At 38.9% G+C, this 20,455-nt stretch overlaps 1 long non-coding RNA gene across 2 annotated transcripts; it reads right to left on the bottom strand.

The window, feature by feature from the left end:
* Positions 1–18,513: 18,513 nt before the first annotated feature.
* LOC147880366 (uncharacterized) lies at positions 18,514–20,189 on the bottom strand. Of its 2 annotated transcripts, XR_015540541.1 has the most exons (3): positions 19,632–20,189; positions 19,090–19,461; positions 18,516–18,928 (listed from the first exon to the last, which is right to left on the bottom strand). It is a non-coding gene; the product is annotated as an uncharacterized LOC147880366 (long non-coding RNA). The 2 variants fall into 2 exon arrangements; XR_015540540.1 differs by having other exon boundaries at positions 18,514–19,461.
* Positions 20,190–20,455: the final 266 nt, after the last annotated feature.

The raw sequence follows: 20,455 nt of genomic DNA, 5'->3' as shown, positions 1-20,455 counted from the left end.
CTCACTATTTTTGTCTTGAAACAGGCCCAATGGTCTATTGTTTTTGCACAGAGCTACGAAGTTGATATCAGTTTCGTAATCTGTGACTTGTTCAGCTGTAATGATGTTGTGTATTAGAGTGTATGTATATGTTTCATCAGTGTCATCTGAGTAGGATTGTTAGTCATTTTCTTCTTCTTCTATATTTTGATTGGAACATAGGATTTCTTGTAAATGTTGTGTCCATTGTTGGTTGATTTGAATGTTGTTAGATTTGTAAAGTGATGTCCGGATAAGTGTATGTAACACTCGCATAAGAATGCTTGCCTTCCCAATTAAGTATGTGCTTTTCTATTGAAGTTTCTTTTTAATTGCGATTATTATTGATGATTCATCGTTAATAAATATTGGCAAGATATGTTGAATTTTGCTTGTGTCTGCCATGACATTTACAATGCTAACTATAGTTTAACAAATCTAGTGGCAAGTATCAAATCATGAAATAACATTAACAAGACATTTAAAATGGTAAATTGTATTCAAAACAAACTATGCAGAAATAGCCACTTATCTATACAATGAAGTTGACACAATTAACCTCAAAATCAAGGCAATCAACATAAAAAGCGTGCACCAAAGATCAATTCCAACATAAGAAAACTAAACTAATGAATTTCTTAAACAATATTGCACCTTAGAGAGAAAATTAAAGTAAAAGTAACTTTAATATTATAAGTTTGATACCTTTATTTAAACAGCAGAATCATATTTAAAGAATGTACATATCTACTTCTAAGTTCTCAAAATAATTTATTTATTAAATGAACTTGAGAAAATTAAAGAAAGAGTAACTCTAATATTATAAGTTCGATACCTTTATTTAAGTAGCAGAATCGTATTTAAAGAATACACACATCTACTTCTAAGTTCTCGGAATAAATTATTTATTAAATGAACTAGGGCCAAAAACTAGATTCAGTAGTAGCAAACACAAGTTTCTTCTATGTACAAGTTTTTTTTTAATTTTTTATAAAGCAAGAGCTTTTTACAAAGTAACATGTAGCACCGAATGCCACTATGCTATGAAATAAGGAAGCTTACAAGCTTATGTTCTACGGTAGGGTAAAAATCTTGAACTATGTAACAAAATAAACTAAATCTGGAAAACATTAGGGTATCACTCTACTAAAAGGAAACTGAAGTGATGAACTCGTCAAGCACCATTACGCCTTACAGGGATGAACCCTACAACCAAACCGCGCATGTTGACTAGGAATCTTCCTTCGATTCTCTGGTCAAATAATTCTGATTTAAGGAACTGTGTGTTATCTTTCAGTAACTCTATAAAAGGTCAGGGCAGATCTAAAACTTTATCAACCCATGTGCCTTTCAGTGTAACCTCCACAGTTGCACCATCGAAGCTTGTAATGAGTGCCTGTACTTTAGGGATGTTTTCCAAAATCGTAATCCGGTCACATGTTAAGCATCGGGGTATAGTATTTTCCTTCAAAATCTTTCCCTCTTTACAAAATGAGCATACAGGCTCATATAATGTTGAATTCAAGCCCGTAACAGTGAGAATGCCGCTTATCTATAACGATATCATAACGAGTATTAACTACCAAAATATTCTGATCTGTTCTAAAATACTATAAACTAATGTATACAAATCAAATATTACCTAATTCCCATAACCAATCTATTGAACATGTCAGTGGAACACTCGGGCTAATTTGGCAGAGATTGAAGGAATGCGCACATGTGCCATAATAGTCATATCAAGCATATTTAGCGCAATTAGTTGGCTATTTTTCTTTAAACCTACGTTTCTCACAACAAAATGGCAGAAACCGACTGCCTTAGATCTATCCACGATCTTAACATAGTCTGACCATCGATTGTTTCAAAAAGTCAGCTATGAAGGAAACATGTGTTAAAATTTTCTCGGCTAAAAGTAAAAAAACTAAGCACATCTGATAATCTACAGAATTGTAATGGCAAGTTACCGTGATAAGATCTTCTGCATTTTCACAGTCGCCAACGATTAGTTCATCCATCTGACACATGCAGCTTCCAAGCTTAATCACTATCACTGCGATTGTAGCTAGTGGTAAATAGTTCCTTGTCCTTTGCTCATTATCTCTTTACAATCTTCTTTATACTCGTAGATACTACTAGTCGGGATAAAAATTGGGTCAATTGTAAACGTTCGACTCTGGTCGAAGGATCAGTTACTAAGGAGTAATCAGATGTTCCCCCATCGTTCCGAGTATTTCTATTACAAATTGAGAAGTTTGTAATCTTTGTTGCAATCACCAACATTTAGTGTCTTGACAAAGTCGGCATAGTAAACTTCGCCTATAGCAAGTGTGATACACCCATCCCCTTCTCTATCAGCAGAGTTAAGTCTAGCTTCAAAGTTTTGGGGTAATTAACGTTTTGTAAGGCCCAAGCACCGTACTTATTCAATACTCTACCTTCGAATATTCCATTCTTAACAGACAAGTCCACTTCATGAATGAGTAAAGCCCTCTCATTAAGCGAATACTTACTTTCGATGCTTAAATCATCCGAACACTCTATAGTTAAAGTATGATAAGGCCTTTCCTCTTGTGGAGACTCTAACTTGGGTTGTTTATCTGCTCTATAATCTACCTTGTTGTACATTCTTTTCACGTAGCTTGAACGACAGTCACATTAGCAAAATTTGATGATTCCCCATCAGACTCGACAGGGACTATTGCATCATCCTTAGTATAGTACCTACTTGAATCTGTACTTGAATCTGAAAGAATCACGTTTGCTATAATTTTAGTATATTGGATTAATTCAAAAAACTAGCATATTAAACCTTACATACTTGCCATATTAAATACTTTGTAAAGTATGCACTTATGATATCTAATTATATCTGATTTTCTTAATTTCCATCCACTATAAATAATTCATTACAAAATAAAAGTACTTATTTATACAAATTATCAAAGATACATTCATACCATATTGTTTCCAAGAACTATATAAAGAAAGAGTCTTAACTACTCTTGACTATATAGATGCATGTACATGCTTATAAACTCGAAAAACCCTAAAGCTCTAGCATTTTCATAGTACCAAGGTTTCATTACAATCTTGTCTTTTTTTACGCTTTAGCTTCTTCTTTATAATTGTAGTCAACTTCGGTTTTGAAGCTTCATTAGTATCAACGATTTTCTGCATAATTCATGCATGTCATGTTGAAATCCTTTTAAGCAAGCCAAAATTACAATGTAAGATTCTTGTCCTCATTTTTTCCTACGCTAAACAAGTGTATAGTCTATCAAAACTTATAGGTTATTCAAGCATAATAAACAATTCTGTAAATAAACATTGTCTATCTTGTTGGAAAGACTACTATAATGTAAGATAATAATCATTTACATTTACTTTGCTGAGCAACAGCTTCAAGCGAAAATAGAGTAAAGACATGTATAGAAATATGTAGTTTCTGCAAATTCTTTTAAAAAAACAAAACCATAGTATTTATTAAAACAATTAAATCCAAAAAAAATATTATTGTAATACTTTAAAAAAAATCAAAAAAACATTTTTTAAAATTGCAAAAAAACTTAAGATAATTATGCTTACATAGTTTGGTTACATATTTATTTAAGTTCGGGAATTAAGTAAACTATATTTGAATTACAAAACTAATTAATATATTCATGTATATAAACTTTGGCTATAGCTTTTATACTAGTTTAAATAGTAAATTAGATGTACCAATGTCTAAATATGTTTATGCTAAAAAATCTAGAGCAAAAAAATTGTATAATGAAATTACACACAATCTAGAACTCAATCATAGCTAGCGTGAAATGCTTTAGAAAATTTGCTTTTTGTAATTATATATACAAGCTAATAATACCATTCCATTGACATGACAATTTGTAAAATTAGTTGAAAATTGTAAGTACATATACCAATGTTTAAATGTGTTTATGCTAAAAAAATAGCAGCAAAAAATTGTGTAATGAAATTGCACACAATCTAAAACTTAATTATAGCTAGCGTGAAATGCTTTAGAAAATTTGCTCTTTGTAATTATATATACAACCTAATAGTATGGATCTATTGAAATGACAGTTTGCAAAATTAATTGAAAATTATAAGTAATTCAAAGAAATTTAAAAAATAAATACCATACATAATCTAAAACCAAATTATAACAATGGCATAATTCAAAGAAATTTAAAAAATAAGTACCATACATAATCTAAAACTAAATTATAACAATGGCATGCCTTACAAAAATTACTGTTTGTAATTATAAAATTCATTAAAACTTACAAGTGATTCCAAGAAATTAAAAAAAAACGATTCCACAACTAATGGGAAGCACTTTGGCTGGCCCATGCAAGACACCTTCGTTGATGCGATGGCAACCCAAGGGGTGCCGCGTGTCAAAGTGGCAGTCCTAGATCCGCAGAGTATCCCCTCGGAGTTCAACATTGAGACGAACACAAGTGTGGTGATACAATGCATCATGGTCACTAGTCGCCCAGATCAATGTCTGAGATGCTGTGTTTGATTCTCCTCTTGCTTGATATGAAACTGTTTACTTGGCTACCTCATGACTTTTGCTCTGAGGCTTTACTTGTAATTTTTTTTCTTGTACTTATTTGGTGGGTTTTTACCTCTTTTTGAGATTTCCCACACAAAAATATAAGATTTTACTAAAAAAATAAAAAATGTGTGTGTGTGTGTGTGTGTGTGTGTGTGTGTGAGAGAGAGAGAGAGAGAGAGAGAATGCCTAAGTTCAAATGCATTAATTGCAAATTAATGCAATTATAGATTTCACTAATGCCTAAGTTCAAATGAATTAATTGCAAATGCTCTTTCTTAAATGAAAATGAAAACTTCCAAATTCACTAATGCTTAGTTTAAATTAATTTATTGCAGATTCAAAAGGAAACAACCGATTGCAATACTTTAATTATAGATTTCACTAATGCCTAAGTTCAAATGAATTAATTGCAGATCCTCTTTCTTAAATGAAAATTAAAACTTACAAATTCACTAATGCTCAAGTTTAAATTAATTTATTGCAGATTCTCTCTCTCAAATGAAAATGGAAATTTTCCAAAGGAAACAACCGATTGCAATACTAATTAACATACACATGTTTAAGTTTATATACTTTAATTACAGATGCTCCTCCTTAAATGAAAACTGAATAAAGACGAAAAAATTACAACATTTAGTATAGAACAAAAGTCTCCCTTAATGAAACAAGGCCAAAAATTTTCTTCTCAAGTTCATTTAATGATAAACATTCTACTGCCTTGAATACATCCCTACATAAAATGTGGGGCCTTCCACGGATAATATCTTCCAAAGATCTTGGAAGACATCATTGTACTAGTACAAACAGGCACACAGCATGACAATCCAAACAGATTACCAACAAACAGACAAATCTACTACCTAGACATAAAAGCCCCACACACAAAAACCTACTTAGGTAACAACACTCAAAAATAACCAGTCATCAAAAATAGACAATCTGGATTCGACAAAGACACACAAAATGTACCTACAATGAGACGCAGAGCTGTATTTTTCTATTACAAAGGTACTTTCTAGCCAATCCTACGTTTATGGCAACTAGTATCACATGGTAGCAGAGCCAGCGATACCAAGAGTACCATATCGGATCTCCCAGAGCGAGCAGAACAACAGTACGTATTGTTGCTTGTGGATTTAGACACCATAGAACAGATTACCTATCTGGGCATCTTGTATGACATGCATTCCCTCCGAAGCCTCACAAATATTGAAGACGGGAAGTAAGAGACAGCCCGTAGATTGAACCACAGAAAATGTTCGGTATACACGATCCGACGGAGCACACAAAAATGACTCACGGTGCTGTCAATCACATCCTATCGTAGAGCCGCACACGTACAGGTCACGAAGGGTAAGAAATACAGAACTCTCCAGTACGAAGTAACGGCTGAAAGCAAGAGCACGCGTGGATAACAAGGACTAAGCAATTAGGAAGAGAAGATAGTGCAAACGATTGGATAGAAAAAATGCAGCATTCTGCCGTCTGCTCTTACAATCCGAGATAAGATCGATTCAGAAGATGCGAAAATAAAAGTGCGAAGCGCGAAATACCTTCTACAGACTCAGCTATTTCCACTTCGCAGGTGCTCCCCAGCAAAATGCAAAGACTTCCCTTCCACGTTAAGAGCAGGCAGCTTCCTTTCGAACTCGACCAAGGAGACGACAGTGCGGATATATATTGACAGTAATAGAGATACTGACTGTCCTAACACGGATACCGTTTGACTGCATTTTGACAGCATTCGCGAGCACTGACTGTCCTAACACGGATACCGTTTGACTGCATTTTGACAGCATTCGCGAGCCTTTCTATAGACGAACTCGAACGAGCAAAAGATGAAATTAACAGATTCTTTTTCAATCCAACATTCTGCAAACTTCGACAACCGACTTCGTTCACTCAATGGATCTAGTCGACTCAACTCACAATCCACACACCACATGGCAGCACTAGAAGGCTTATTTGTTTTCCCCTTCGAAACCGGCAAGCAACAATAGTTTGTTGCATGTTTGGTTTCTTTGGGTCCGTAAGACAAACGAACGAATCAGTGGAGCCACTAAGCCGATACCAATAGAGAAAAACGCAACAGTAGCATGGATCCAGTTCCAAAGAGCGGGGAAGCGAGAAGGGAGGGAGCGCACGGAAGCAAAAACGATGAAACAGGGAAGCGAGAAGGAAGGGAGCGCACAGAAGCTAAAACGATGAAAAGGCCCATGATGTGAAAACCAAGTCGAAGACCAAATCAAATGCATGTGCGGTCACTAAGACAATGAAAACTTTAAAATCCCTCCTCCCTACTCAACTTCCTCACACCTCTGCTTAGCATCACCTCCCTTCCTTTGCATCTCTCCCTTCCTTACCATTGCCCCAGCCATCTCTCTCTCCTCCCCTACCCTAAGTATCAACCCCTCCCTCCCTCACCGCTTCTCATGCTACCCCTTGCTTGGCACTTCTCTACTCTCCCTCACTCTTCTCCTTCCCTCTCTTCCTTCACCTCTGCATAACCTCCTTCACCCCTCCCCCCTTCCCCTCTCCCTCTTCTTCCCTCTGAATTCCTCTCTCTACAAGCCATGTTAGTTTAGTTTACATCGATTAGGGAACTTGCAGCTCAATTATTTTAGTTTGATTTAATGAACTAATCTAAATTTTTAAAAAAAATTAATCTCTATTTGGTAGTATACTCACAAGACTTAGTTATAAAATCTTAAGTAGACGAGCCAAATATGTCTAAAAGGTTACAAGTATGCTTTTTCGTGAAGATGCAAAATATAGAATATCAAGAGAGAATTCTCTCTCCAAAGCGAGAAATAAGAATACGAAGAAAATAACACTAGACAAGAGCCAAATATGATATGTCTGCAAGGTTACAAGTATGCTTTTTCATGAAGATGCAAAATATAGAATATCAACATTTTGAGAGAGAGAGAGAGAGTTTTCTTTCTCTGATACGAGATAAGAATAAGAAGAAAATAACAAAAACCAATCAAAGAAGGTGACTAACAAGTGGAGTTAGAGCCCTTGACCAAGATAATTTGTATGGCTTCCTTGCCATGCCTATTCTGAGCCCAGGCAATGTGATCATAGAATTCTAGGAGACCACATCCCATTGTGACATCTCTATAGAACACTACCCTTGCATCATCTAGGCTCCTACCCTTATCACAGACAGACTCAAAAGTGGAGCTAAAATGAATGATGTAGTAGATGCACAGTACTTTGACAATATTATGAAAAGTGGAGCTAAAATGAATGATGTATTAGATGCATAGCACTTTGACAACATTAGTGAGTCTTCACTCAAACGGACTCGAAAGTGAAGCTAAAATGAATGATGTAGTACATTATTATGAAGTCTTCACACACATGAATACAATAACAAACAAATGGCCAACACCAAGCTTAATGCCTCTATTGAAAGATACATCTTGCCTCCAAGGCTTTGGCCCAATTGTTTACGTCACAATTCAAATCCTTGAGGCATGGAGCCCCGTGTCCTAATGTGTGAGCCCTCCTGATCCCACCCACTGATCCCACCCAATCCAAGGGTGTCAGGCCCTCTGATAAAAAGAGTGTTTTTACATGTTTTTTAAAAGATGATTTTTGTCCCAACAACATGGTAGAGATCATTATTCCCAACAAAGAAGATATTTTTAAAGTAGATTTGTCTAAAAGGATTTAGTCTAAACATGGTAGAGATCATTATTCCCAACAAAAATACTTGCGTGCATGAATAAACAAATACATCATCCATGTGAATATATTGATACCATGTGAAATAAATACATCAACCATGTGAATATATTGAAACCATCAGTATTGTAATTATTTACATGCATGATTTCATACAAGCTACAAGATTTCGACATGTGCACATAGCTGCTTAATTTATGCTTGAACACTTTGATTAGATTTTAGGAACCTCTTATATGTTTGCATAGTCCGTTGCATAACCATGTATGAGGCTCTGCATCAGTGCCCTTACATACCGATGCACGTTGCGTTTGCCTTATAGATTCCACAACCAGTAAAGCCTCTCATGCAATTAGATTTTGAAAACACAAAAAGGTGACTATTAAAAGGAAGCCCACAAAAAAAACATAATTCATGATACAAGAGTCGATCCTCCCCACTAGATTTAAACAACACATTCTAAAAATTGTCCTCTCAGGCCGCAAGCTGCACTTCCTCGTGCAACTCTACACAGCATAAGTTAAAAAACAAAAACTCTAAATACACAATCATTTTGTATACAGAAAATTGAAGCCCATGTATATATTTTACCAGAGCAAATGCTCATTCGTTACATACTGAAGCACCATGAAGAGGGGTATTGTCCATCCAAATCTCAACAGCCTGTACCTCTCCACTTCAGAAACAAGGGCGAGAGTCCAATGTGCATGCCACGGGGATCCACAAGCAAATATTTATAATAAACATCAGATACTTGAACTCTGAATATCTCACTCAACTTGAACTAAAAGTCTGTAATATCTACAGCTAAGAATCAGAATCCACACCAAGAAAAAATGCAATACCAATTTAGAATATCTGTAACCTTCTGTGAGGCTTTACATAAAAATGAGCGCAAATGTCATCTCAGGGCTTGACTATCAGTCTGAATCTGTACGGCTTGTGTTTAAAAAGCACTTTAGATCAGTTCCCAAACCTAAGACGCAGGCAGACTACCCTTTTGCATACAACAGGATGCATATGCCATAGACATCACTTTTGGCTCCATAGAGGACTAAATGCACATAGAGCTATGACACACATGCAAAGGCATGTCATCCATCATTAACAAGCAGTACCTCTACATTAACTACATTTGCAGCAGCCCACAAGATGCCACAAATTACTCCTCCATTGGATGGCGTTCTGATTTTTCCAGTTGACATTATAACCTCTGCTTACCTATGCATCAGGTACAAAGAACAGAAGGCAGGATAAAATGAAAACCATAAGCAACCCATTGAAAACTGCCATTACAGTGACACAGTTGCACTCTGGAGGTCTAAAACACAAACGGAGAAATTGATAGGATGTGGAATAGAGGAAACTCCACCATTTCCCTTTTACTACACAGAAAGCAAAAGTTGTCAAATGTCAACTCCACACCAGGACATCGAGTTCCAAGCTGCCAAGAAAATACCCTGATAAGAAACCAAGCCACACCAGAAAGCAACCACAAATCAATATATAGTTTTCATGCTACAGCGGAGGGTATGCAAGACCAGTAAGGCACCATACTCCTGATGTCAACGTCTCCAATCTGCTAGCCACCAATCTGCTAACCACCGAGTTTGTTCATCCAAACCATCATGACTTGCAGCACCATACTCCTGATGTCAACATCTCCAATCTGCTAATCACCGAGTTTGTTCATCCAAACCATCATGACTTGCAACCATCTTGAGATGACTACCCTCCCAGAGCATGTTTCAAAGACTGAAAACCAGACAGCTTGCCATCAAATGTATAGCAATTGTTCCATGGCATAGCATACAAACAAGCCACTCAAGACTTCTCAGACAGTAAGCTATTGAATGCTCTTGCATCTGAGAGTACACCTTCACTCCCTAATTCTCCCTAATTCTTTAACACAGAGAAGATCAAGCAGGAGCCATCAAAAAGGGTAAGGATACCCCTGAAAACCGAAACCATGATGTTGCAGGGAATTGCCGGCATGCATGGCTTCGACTCCACAAACACGTGAGCAAAGCAATCTGGGAGAAGGATGATCTCCATGAGCCAATACTCTTTGCAAAACAACACTTTGTTTCCAATTCACAGCAAAGAAAGCAGGAACCCATCAACAAAGGTAAGGATCCCCCTCAAAACTGAAACCATGATGTAGCAGGCAGTTGCTGCATTGTATTGCTTCAAGTCCGAAACCACATGAAAAACTGCCATTACAGTGACACAGCTGCACTCTGAAGGTCTAAAACACAAATGGAGAAATGGATAGAACAGAAGAAAACTCCACCATTTCCTTCTACAACACAGATAGCAAGAGTGATTTTTTCACTGAATCATGTCATCAGCCAACTCAAAGCCATGACACCCAAACTCCATGTATCCCACTTTTGCTGGCTCATGCTCTGTAATGATTTTCTACCAGCAGCAAATCCTCTCGTCCAAAATTTAGATTTACAAATTTAAGACCAGCTGCACTCTGGGTCTAAAAAAGAAATGGACAAACGGGTAGGAAGAGTAAAGAATAACTCCACCATTTCCCTTCACAAGGGTAAGTAATATAATTAACCGCTTGACTACAACATTTCCCTTTCAAACACAAAGAGATCAAGTGTCATTGCTTTCTCGAGCCCTGTGCCATATATCAACTCCATACCAGGACACCGATGACCATGCTACCAAAAAATAACCCTATATGAAAACAAGTTACATCAAAAACCAATAACAAATCAATACAGGGAACATCTTAGACCCAGAAGGCACCATACCCATGGTACCAACAGCTGCACCGCTAACGGACAGTGGCCTTCATCCAAATCATCATAACTTGGACTAGCTCCCAGATCATGTTTCAAAGACAGAAAATAAGCCAGCTCACCATCAAAGGGTATCATATGTGGCAGTGACAAGCCATTCAAGACTTCTCTCAAAACAGTTAGTTATTTAATACTCTCGCAAGACAACACTTCATTGAAAGCTGCATCACTCAAAGCGGTATCTAAGATTATAGCTTCTCTCTCATTCTTTAATGCAGAGCAAAGATCAAGCATGAATAATAAACAAGGGCAAGGATCCCCCTGAAAACGGAAACCACGATGAGGCAGGAAATGACTGCCCTGTATCACTTAACCCCCGCAAATGCAAAATCTGGCAAAAGAAGAGAGAGCCAGAATAAAATGTCAACCATAAGCAACAAATTGACCAGATGAGAAACTGCCACTACAGTGACACATCGGCAGTCTAAAACTCAGGTAGGATATAGCATAGAGGTAACTCTCCACACATCCTGCAATTGCTGGCTCATACCTTGTGTAGTGATTTTCACCAACAACAATGCTCAAATGCAGCTAGATTTACAAATTGAAAACACAGCTGCACTCTGGGTCTAAGAAACAAATGAAGAAATGGGTAGGATATAGTACAGAGGAAACTCCACTATTTCCCTTTCAGAAGCAAATGTATCATTTGTGGCAGCCCTTGCTAAAGATCAAATACAAAACTGCCTATTCATAAGCGCATGTTGCATTTGGCTTTTATATTCCACCACCCGTGAAGCCTCCCGTGAAGCCTCTCCTGCAATTAGATTTTGAAACAATAAAAAGGTGACTAATAAAAGGAAGCCAGCATAAACATAATTCATGATACAAGAGTCGATTTTGATCCTCCCAACTAGATTTAAACAACACAGTTTAACAATTGTCCTCTCAGGGCGCATGTGTGGTGCAAGCAGAACTTCCTCGTGCCACTCTACACAGCATCACCCAATATAAGTTAAAAACAAGAACTCTGCATACACATTCATTTTGAATACAGAAAATAGAAGCCCATAGATACATATTCCCAGAGCAAATGCTCATTCCTAACATACTAAAGCGCCATGAAGAGGGGCATTGTCACATTTGAGGTACCTCCCATCCAAATCTCGACAGCCTGCATTTGAAAATCACCTTTAGCTCTCCACTTCAGACACAAGGGCGAGAGTCCAATGTGCATGCCACACGGATCCACAAGCAAATATTTCTGATAAGCAGAAATCAGGTCCTTTTCCTCTTCAAACTAGATAACATCTCACTCAACTTGAACTAAAAGTCTGTAAAAATGCCAATAACAATATAGAAGATCTGCAACCTTCTATGAGGCTTGCACCAATGCCCTTACATAAAAATGCTCGCAAATGTCATCTCGGGGATTGACTATCAGTCTGAATCTGTGCGGCTTGTGTTTAAAGCACTCTAGATCTCACTTTCCAAACCTAAGGAGAGCAGAGCACCCTTTTGCATACAACAGGATGCTTATGCAGTTTTGGCTCCATAGAGGATTAGATGCACATACAGCTATGACACACATGCAAAGGCATGTCATCTATCATTAACAAGCAGTACCTCCACACTAGCTACATTTGTACCAGCCCACAAGATGCCACAATATGACCATAAATTACTCCTCCATTGGATGGCGTTGTCATTTTCCAGTTGATGACATTATAACCTCTGCTCACCTATGCACCAGGTACAAAGAACAGAAAGCAGGATAAAAAGACAACCATAAGCAATCCATTAAAAACTGCCATTAAGTGACACAGTTGCACTCTATAGGTCTAAAACACACACAGAGAAATGGATAGGATGTAGAATAGAGGAAACTCCAGAGGGTATGCAAGACCAATACCATACATTTTATGTCAACGCCTCCGATTCGCTAACCAACAAGTTTGTTCATCCAAACCATCATGACTTGCAACCCTCTTCAGATGAGCTAGTCCCCCAGAGCATGTTTCAAAGACTGAAAACCAGACAGCTTGCCATCAAACGTATCATTTGTGGTTGCAATTGTTCCATGGCCTAGCATATAAAATAAGCCTCTCAAGACTTCTTAAAACAGTAAGCTATTCAATGCTCTTGCAAGGACAGCACTCCATTGAAAGCTGTTGCAACCCTAATACCGGTATCTGAGAGTACACCTTCACTCTCTAATTCTTTAACGCAAAGAAAAGATCAAGCAGAAGCCATCAAAAAGGGCAAGGATCCCCCTGAAAACGGATTTCACAGGAAATTGCCGACATGTATTGCTCCAACTCCGCAAACACATGTGCAAAGCAATCTGGGAGAGGGAGAAGGGTGATATCCATGAGCCAATACTCTTTGCAAAACAACACTTTGTTTTCAATTTGCAGCAGCAAAGAAAGCAGGAACCCATCAACACAGGGCAAGGATCCCCCTCAAAACTGAAACCATGATGTTGCAGGCAGTTGCTGCCATGTATCGCTTCAGTTCCGCAACTGTGTGTGCAAACCGATGTTGGAGTAGCAAGTTACCCGTGAGACAATACTCTTGCAAAACAACACTCAATTTAGAAACCTTGCCAGTATACAGCGATGAAATGTAGGGATGCCAATGCCAAACCTCAAGTTCTCAAACCATGTACAAGGCTTGGAATCCCGTAGATCTCACCATTGAAGACCGTAGATCTCACCATTGAAGAGTCCTATGGTTTCTTCACTCCCTAGCCAAGAGACAATAGTGACATTAAACAATTGGAGGAGCTGCTGGTTAAAAGAAACACCGCACCTGGTCTTGACGATTATCTATTTAATAATTTAAAATTGATATCTGCATTAAGCGTAGGATGCATTTGCCTTGTAGATTCCACCTCCAGTTCAGACCTCTCATGCAATTAGATTTCCAAAAAAAGGAAAGGAAGACTAATAAAAGGAAGCAAGTATGAATATAACTCATGATACAGGAGATTTTGATCCTCCCCACCAGATTTAAACAGTCTCTCAGGGCTTGTGGGTGCTAAAACCTAAACTTCCTCATGCCACCATACAGAGCATCACCCAATATAAGTTATAAAACAAGAAATCTCCATACACAATCATGTTGTATACAGAAAATTGAAGCCCATAGATGCATATACTAGAGCTAATGCTCAGTTTACATACTGAAGTACCACGAAGAGGGGATAGTCACATTTGAGATTCAGCCCATCCAAATCTCGACAGCGTGAATTCGACAATCACCTTTACCTCTCCACTTCAGAACACAAGGGTGAGAGTATAATGTGCATACCTCAGGGATTCATAAGCAGAAACATCAGGTCCCGTTCCTCAACTTGAACTAAAAGTCTGTAATATCTACAGCTAAGAATCAAAATCCTGTGTTTGAAAACCACTTTTCAAAACGTAAGAAAGAGGGGGCACAGAGAGCCCTTCTGCATACAGCAGGATCCATCTGCCATTGACATACATCAGTTAGAGGACTTACATGTACATACAGCTCTGACACACATGCAAAGGCATGTCATATCTCCCCTCCAACGATTAACCACCAGTACATCCACACTAGCTACAGTTGCAGCAGCCCACAAGATTCTACAATACGACCATAACATACTCCTCAATTGGATAGCGTTCTCATTTTTGCTCACCTAGAGAGAGAAGGATAAAATGAGAACCATAAGCAATCAATTGACCACATGAAAAACTGCCATTACAGTGACACACAGCTGCACTCTGGAGGTCTAAAACACAAATGAGAAATGAAGAGAATAGAGGAAACTCCATTTCCTTTTACAACACACACAAAAAATATTTTTCCTCAAATCGTGTCATGAGTCAATTCAAAGCCATGACACCCAACCTCTCTGTCTCCCGCTTTTGCTGGCTCATGCTCTGTAATGATTTTCACCAACAGCAAATCCTCTCATCCAAAATTTAGATTTTCAAATTCTCTGGGTCTAAAAAGAAATGGGCAAGACGAGAGAGTAACTCCAGCATTTCCCTTCACAAGGATAAGTAATATAAATGACTGCAGATGACTGCTTGACTCCAACATTTCCCTTTCAAACTCAAGGAGATCAAAGTGTCATTGCTTTCTCAAGTCCTGTCAAATATCAACTCTACCAAAAAAATACCCTGTAGGAAAACCAATAACCAAAAAATTCATCAAAAACCAATAACAAAAAAATACATAGACCCCAGGGAAAACCAGAGGTATCCTAGACCCAAAAGGCACCATACCCATGGTCTCAACATCTGCAATCCGCTAACCAACGGTGGTCTTCATCCAAACCGACTTGAACTAGATCCCAGATTATGTTTCAAAGATAGAAAATAAGCCAGCTCACCATCAAAGGATAGCAGTGCCAAGCCATTGAAGAATTCCCAATACTCTCGCAAGAGAGCACTTCATTGAAAGCTGCACCCCTCACAGCAGTATCTAAGATTATAGCTTCTCTCTAATTCTTTAATGCAGAGCAAAGATCAAGCATGAATAATCAACAAGGGCAAGGATCCCCCTGAAAACTGAAACCACGATGTCGCAGGAAATGGCCGCCATGTCTCACTTAGCCTCTGCAATCGAGCTTGCAAAACAATCTGGCAAAAGGATGCTATCCATGAGCCGATGCTTTTGCAAAACAGAACTCACTTTCCAACACACAGGAAAAAAAGCAAGGGCAAGGATCCTCCTCAACTCAAACTGTGATGTCGCAAGCAGTTGCTTTCCTGCATCTCTTCACTTGTACAAACATGTGAACAAACCAATGCTGTCCATGTACCAATACTCTTGCAATACAGCACTCAGTTTGGAGCCCTTGCCAAGATACACAATCGAAAGCAACAATGCACCTGGTTCTGACGGTTCTCTAATTAACGAGGTACAGATTAAAATACAAAACTGCTATCCATAAGCGCATGTTGCGTTTGCTGGCTCCTGCCTTGTAATGTTCACCAACAGCAAATCCTGTCATCCAATTAGAGTTTCAAAAAAAGCTCTGGGTGACTAATAAAAGGAAGCAGCATAATCACGAATCGTGATACAAAGTCGATTTTGCTCCTTCCCAACAGATTTAAACAGCAAATTCCAACCATTTCCCCCTCACGGCTTGTGTGCGCTGCCCTAAACTCAACTTCCTCGTGCCACTCTACACAGCATCTCCCTCTAGATTTTTTGTATACAAAATGATTGTGTACGGAGATTTATTGTTTATCCCCATAGATACACATACGAGATTTATTGTTTAACCCCATAGATACACATACGAGAGCAAATGCTCATTCCATCAAACCCTTATAGACTGAAGCAGAAAATAGACGGGCATCATCACACCTGACATACAACCCATACAAATGTCAACAGCCTGAATTTGACGTTGACCTGAATTGCCCACAAGATGCAACAATACGAGCATGAGCATAAAATAATCCTCCATTGGCTAGAGTTGTCATCTTTCCAGGTGATGACATTATATCTTTTGCTCACCTATGCACCAAGTACAAAGATGAGAAACCATAAGCAACGAATTAATTAGATGAAAAACTGCCAATATAGTGACGCAGCTGCATACTAGAGGCCTTTAAAAACAGAGAAACGGATAGCATGCAGCATAGCGGTAACTCCCAACATTTCCCTTTAAAAACGGAAAGCAAGAGTCATTGCTTCCTTGAATAAAGTTGTGAGTCAACTCAATGCCACGACACCCGGTACCTCCACACATCCTGCATTTTCTGGCTCAAGCCTTAGAATGATTTTTAGCAACAGCAAAGTCTCTCGTCCAATTTAGATTCACACATTGAATTTACATAGCTACATTATGGGTATTTCAAAAAAACGCAAAAAAGGGTAGGACAGTATGTATAAGTAACTCCACCATTCCCCTTTCACAAGCATCAGAAATTAATTGACCACTTGATTCTGACATTTCCCTTTCAAACACAGAGACCAACGCTTTCTCGAGTCCTGTGTCATATGTCAAGTCCACACCAGGAGACTCAGCTCCATGCTGCCCAGAAAATACCAAGATTTGAAAACAAGCCACATCAGAACACAATCACAAATCAATAAACAGTTCCCAGGGAACACTGGGAATATGCAAGACCCAAAAGGCACTATACCCATGGTTTCTAAAAGTGCAGTCCCCTAACCAACAAGTCTGTTCATCCAAAGCATCATAACTTGTAACCCTCTTCAGATGAGCATGCTCCTAGAGCATGTTTCAAAACAAAACCACACAGCTCACCAACAATGTATCATTTGTAGCATAGATTGTTCCATGCCCTAGTCTATAAAACATCACCACACCTTCACTCTCTAATTCTTCAACGCAGAGCAAAGATCAAGCGGGACAAGGGCAAAAGGGTCACCCTGAAAACTGAAACCATGATGTCGCAGGGAATTGCCTCCATACATTGCTTCAACTCCCCAAATACGTTTGCAAATCAATCTGGGAGAAAGATGGTATCCATGAGCCAATACACGTGCAAAACAATACTCCATTAAACATTTCCAACACACAGCAAAGAAAGCAGGAATCCATCAACAAGGGTAAAGACCCCCTCAAAACTGAAACCATGATGTCACAGGGTCACTTCCGCAGACGTGTGTGCGAACCAATGCTGGAGAGAGTAGCATGTTATCAATGAGCAGATACTGTCGCAAAACAGCATTTAGTTTAGAACCCCTGCCAAGAACACCAGTGAAATGTCAAGATGCCAATGCCAACCTAAAAGTTCTCAAACCATCTGCGAGGCTTGGAATCCAGCAGCCCTGACCATCATGGAAGTGTGTGGTCACTTGACTCCCTAACCTATCTAGTCAGGTACAGACTAAAATAAAAAAATGCTGTCTGTAAGCACATGTTGAATTTGCTGGCTGATGCCTTTTGATGATATCACCAACAGCAGGGCCTTTCATCCAATTAGATTTTCAAAAAAAGCAGAAGGTGACTAATAAAAGGAAGCAAATATAATCATGAATAATGATATAAGAGTCGATTTTGCTCAGCCTCAACTTCTCGTGCCACTGTACACAACATCCCCCAATATAAGTTGGAAACAACAAATTTCCCTCCCACGGCTTGTATGTGCTGCCCTTAACCTTAACTTCCTCGTGCCACTGCGCACAACATCCCCCGATATAAGTTGAAAATATCAAACCTCCGAACACAATTATTCTGTATACAGAAAACTTATAGATACACAAAGAGAGCCAAATGCTCATGCCATCAAACCCTTCCATAGTGAATTATCATAAGAAGGGGCAGCCCATCGAAATCTCAACAGCTTGAATTTGTCAAAAAGAGTACACTGCATGTGGCAGGGATCCATAAGCAAATATTTATGATAAGAAGAAACATCAGCTCCCTGTTTCTCTACACATAAGATAGCATCTGACTCAACTTGAACTAAAAATCTGTAATATCTACAGCGGCAATCGAAATCTGACTCAACTTGAACTAAAAATCTGTAATATCTACAGCTGACAATCGAAATCCACACCAAGTCAAAATGATAATACCATTACACAAATGGCATGCCAGGGCTTGACTATCACTATCAGTCAATCTGTACGGCCCGTGTTTTGACAACTACTTTAGATCTCACTTTCCAAACCTGCCTTTCTTGATACGATAGGATGCATATGCCAAAGACACATCAGTTTTGATGAAGCACTTACTCCATAGAGGATTACACGCACCTACAGCTGTGGCTCACATGCAAAGGCGTGTCATGTATCGCTTCCAACACTAACGAGCAGTAACTCCACACTAGCTACATTTGCACCAGCGCAAAAGATGCCACAATACACGCATAAAATACTCCTCCATTGGATAGCATTTTTCCAAGTGATTACACTAACTTTTGCTCACCTATCCACCAGGTACAAAGAAGAGAAAGCCATGATAAAATGGCAGCCATAAGCAACAAATTGACCAGATGAAAAACTGCCATTACAGTAACATGCACCTGCACCGTAGCAGTTTTAAAAAAAACAAACAAAACAGAGATATGGATAGGATGTAACTCCTACCATTTCCCTTTTGCAACACAGAGAGCAAGAGTTATTTCTTCCTTGAAACATAACTCAATGCGAAGACACCCAACCTCCATGCATCCTGCACATATACCTAGATGAATCCAGGAACATTCCCAAACGCATCCTGCACATGCTGTCTCATGCCTTGAAATGATTTTCACCAACAACAAAGCCTCTCATCCAATTAGATTTACAAACTGAAAACTCTGGGTCTAAAAACAGATCGAGAAATGGGTAGATATAGTATAGGGGTAACTCCGCCATGCCCTTTCACAAGCATGAGTAATAAATTGGCCTCTTGACTACGATATTTCTCTTTCAGACACATAGAGGCCAAAGGATATCCAGCTCCACAAATACCCTGATCTGAAAACAAGTCACATCAGAAAGCAGTCACAAATCGATATATATAGTTTCCAGAGGGTATGCAAGACCCAAAATTACAACTCACCCATGTTCTCAACGCGTGAGATCCGCTAACCACCCCCCTCAGATGAACTAGCATGTTTCAAAGATAAGAAAACCAGACAGCTCACCATCAAACGTATCATTTAAGGCAAGGATTGTTGTTCCATAAAACAAGTCATTTAAGACTTCTGAAAACAGTAAGCTATCCAATACTCTCCCGAGACAGCACTCCATTGAAAGCTGGCCCCCTCACAACGGTATCTGAGATTACACCTTCGCTCTCTAATTGTTGAATGCAGAGCAAGATCAAGCAGCAACAAGGGCAAGGATCCCCCTGAAAACTAAAACCATGATGTCGCAAGGAAGTGCCGCCATGCGTCGCTTCAACTCCGCAAACACGTGAGCAAGCGATCTGAGAGAAGATGCTATCCATGAGCCAATACTCTTGCAAAAAAACGCTTCATTTCTAAAGCATAGCAAAGAAAGTAGGGACCCATCAACAAGGGCAAGGATCCCCCTCAAAACGGAAACCATGGTGTGACAGGTAGTTCCGCCATGTATCGCTACACTTCCGCAAACATGTGTGCAAAACAATGTTATCCATCGGCCGATACTCTTGCGAAACAGCGCTGAGTTCAGAACTTTGAAACGATGAGAGTACACTTAGACACAATCTCTCGTTTTCCAAATCACAAGCACCCCCTCCAAACTGACACCCCTACAGCTGCACAAACGCAGAACCTATCAAGCAATGAAAGGCAAGGGGCAGAGGGATGGAAAGACAGGCTGGTAAGAAATACTTCAGGTTGAAGAAACTTTCAAGCACGGCATCAGAAATTGCAGTACAAGCTATCTATATATAGACCAAGATAGAAGGTCGGTTGCAGCCAGAAAGCCACGATTCCCGGCCGACTATTGATTTTTGCGTTGAACGAGTCATATCCAGAGAGTT

The sequence above is a fragment of the Dipteris shenzhenensis genome, chromosome 32, assembly GCF_047967505.1.
Source record: "Dipteris shenzhenensis isolate YYH24624 ecotype China chromosome 32, Dip_SZ_1.0, whole genome shotgun sequence".
In the NCBI taxonomy this organism is placed as follows: domain Eukaryota; kingdom Viridiplantae; phylum Streptophyta; class Polypodiopsida; order Gleicheniales; family Dipteridaceae; genus Dipteris; species Dipteris shenzhenensis.
The sequence above is the reverse complement of the archived record's forward strand: the minus strand, read 5'-3'. Positions and strand labels throughout refer to the sequence as shown.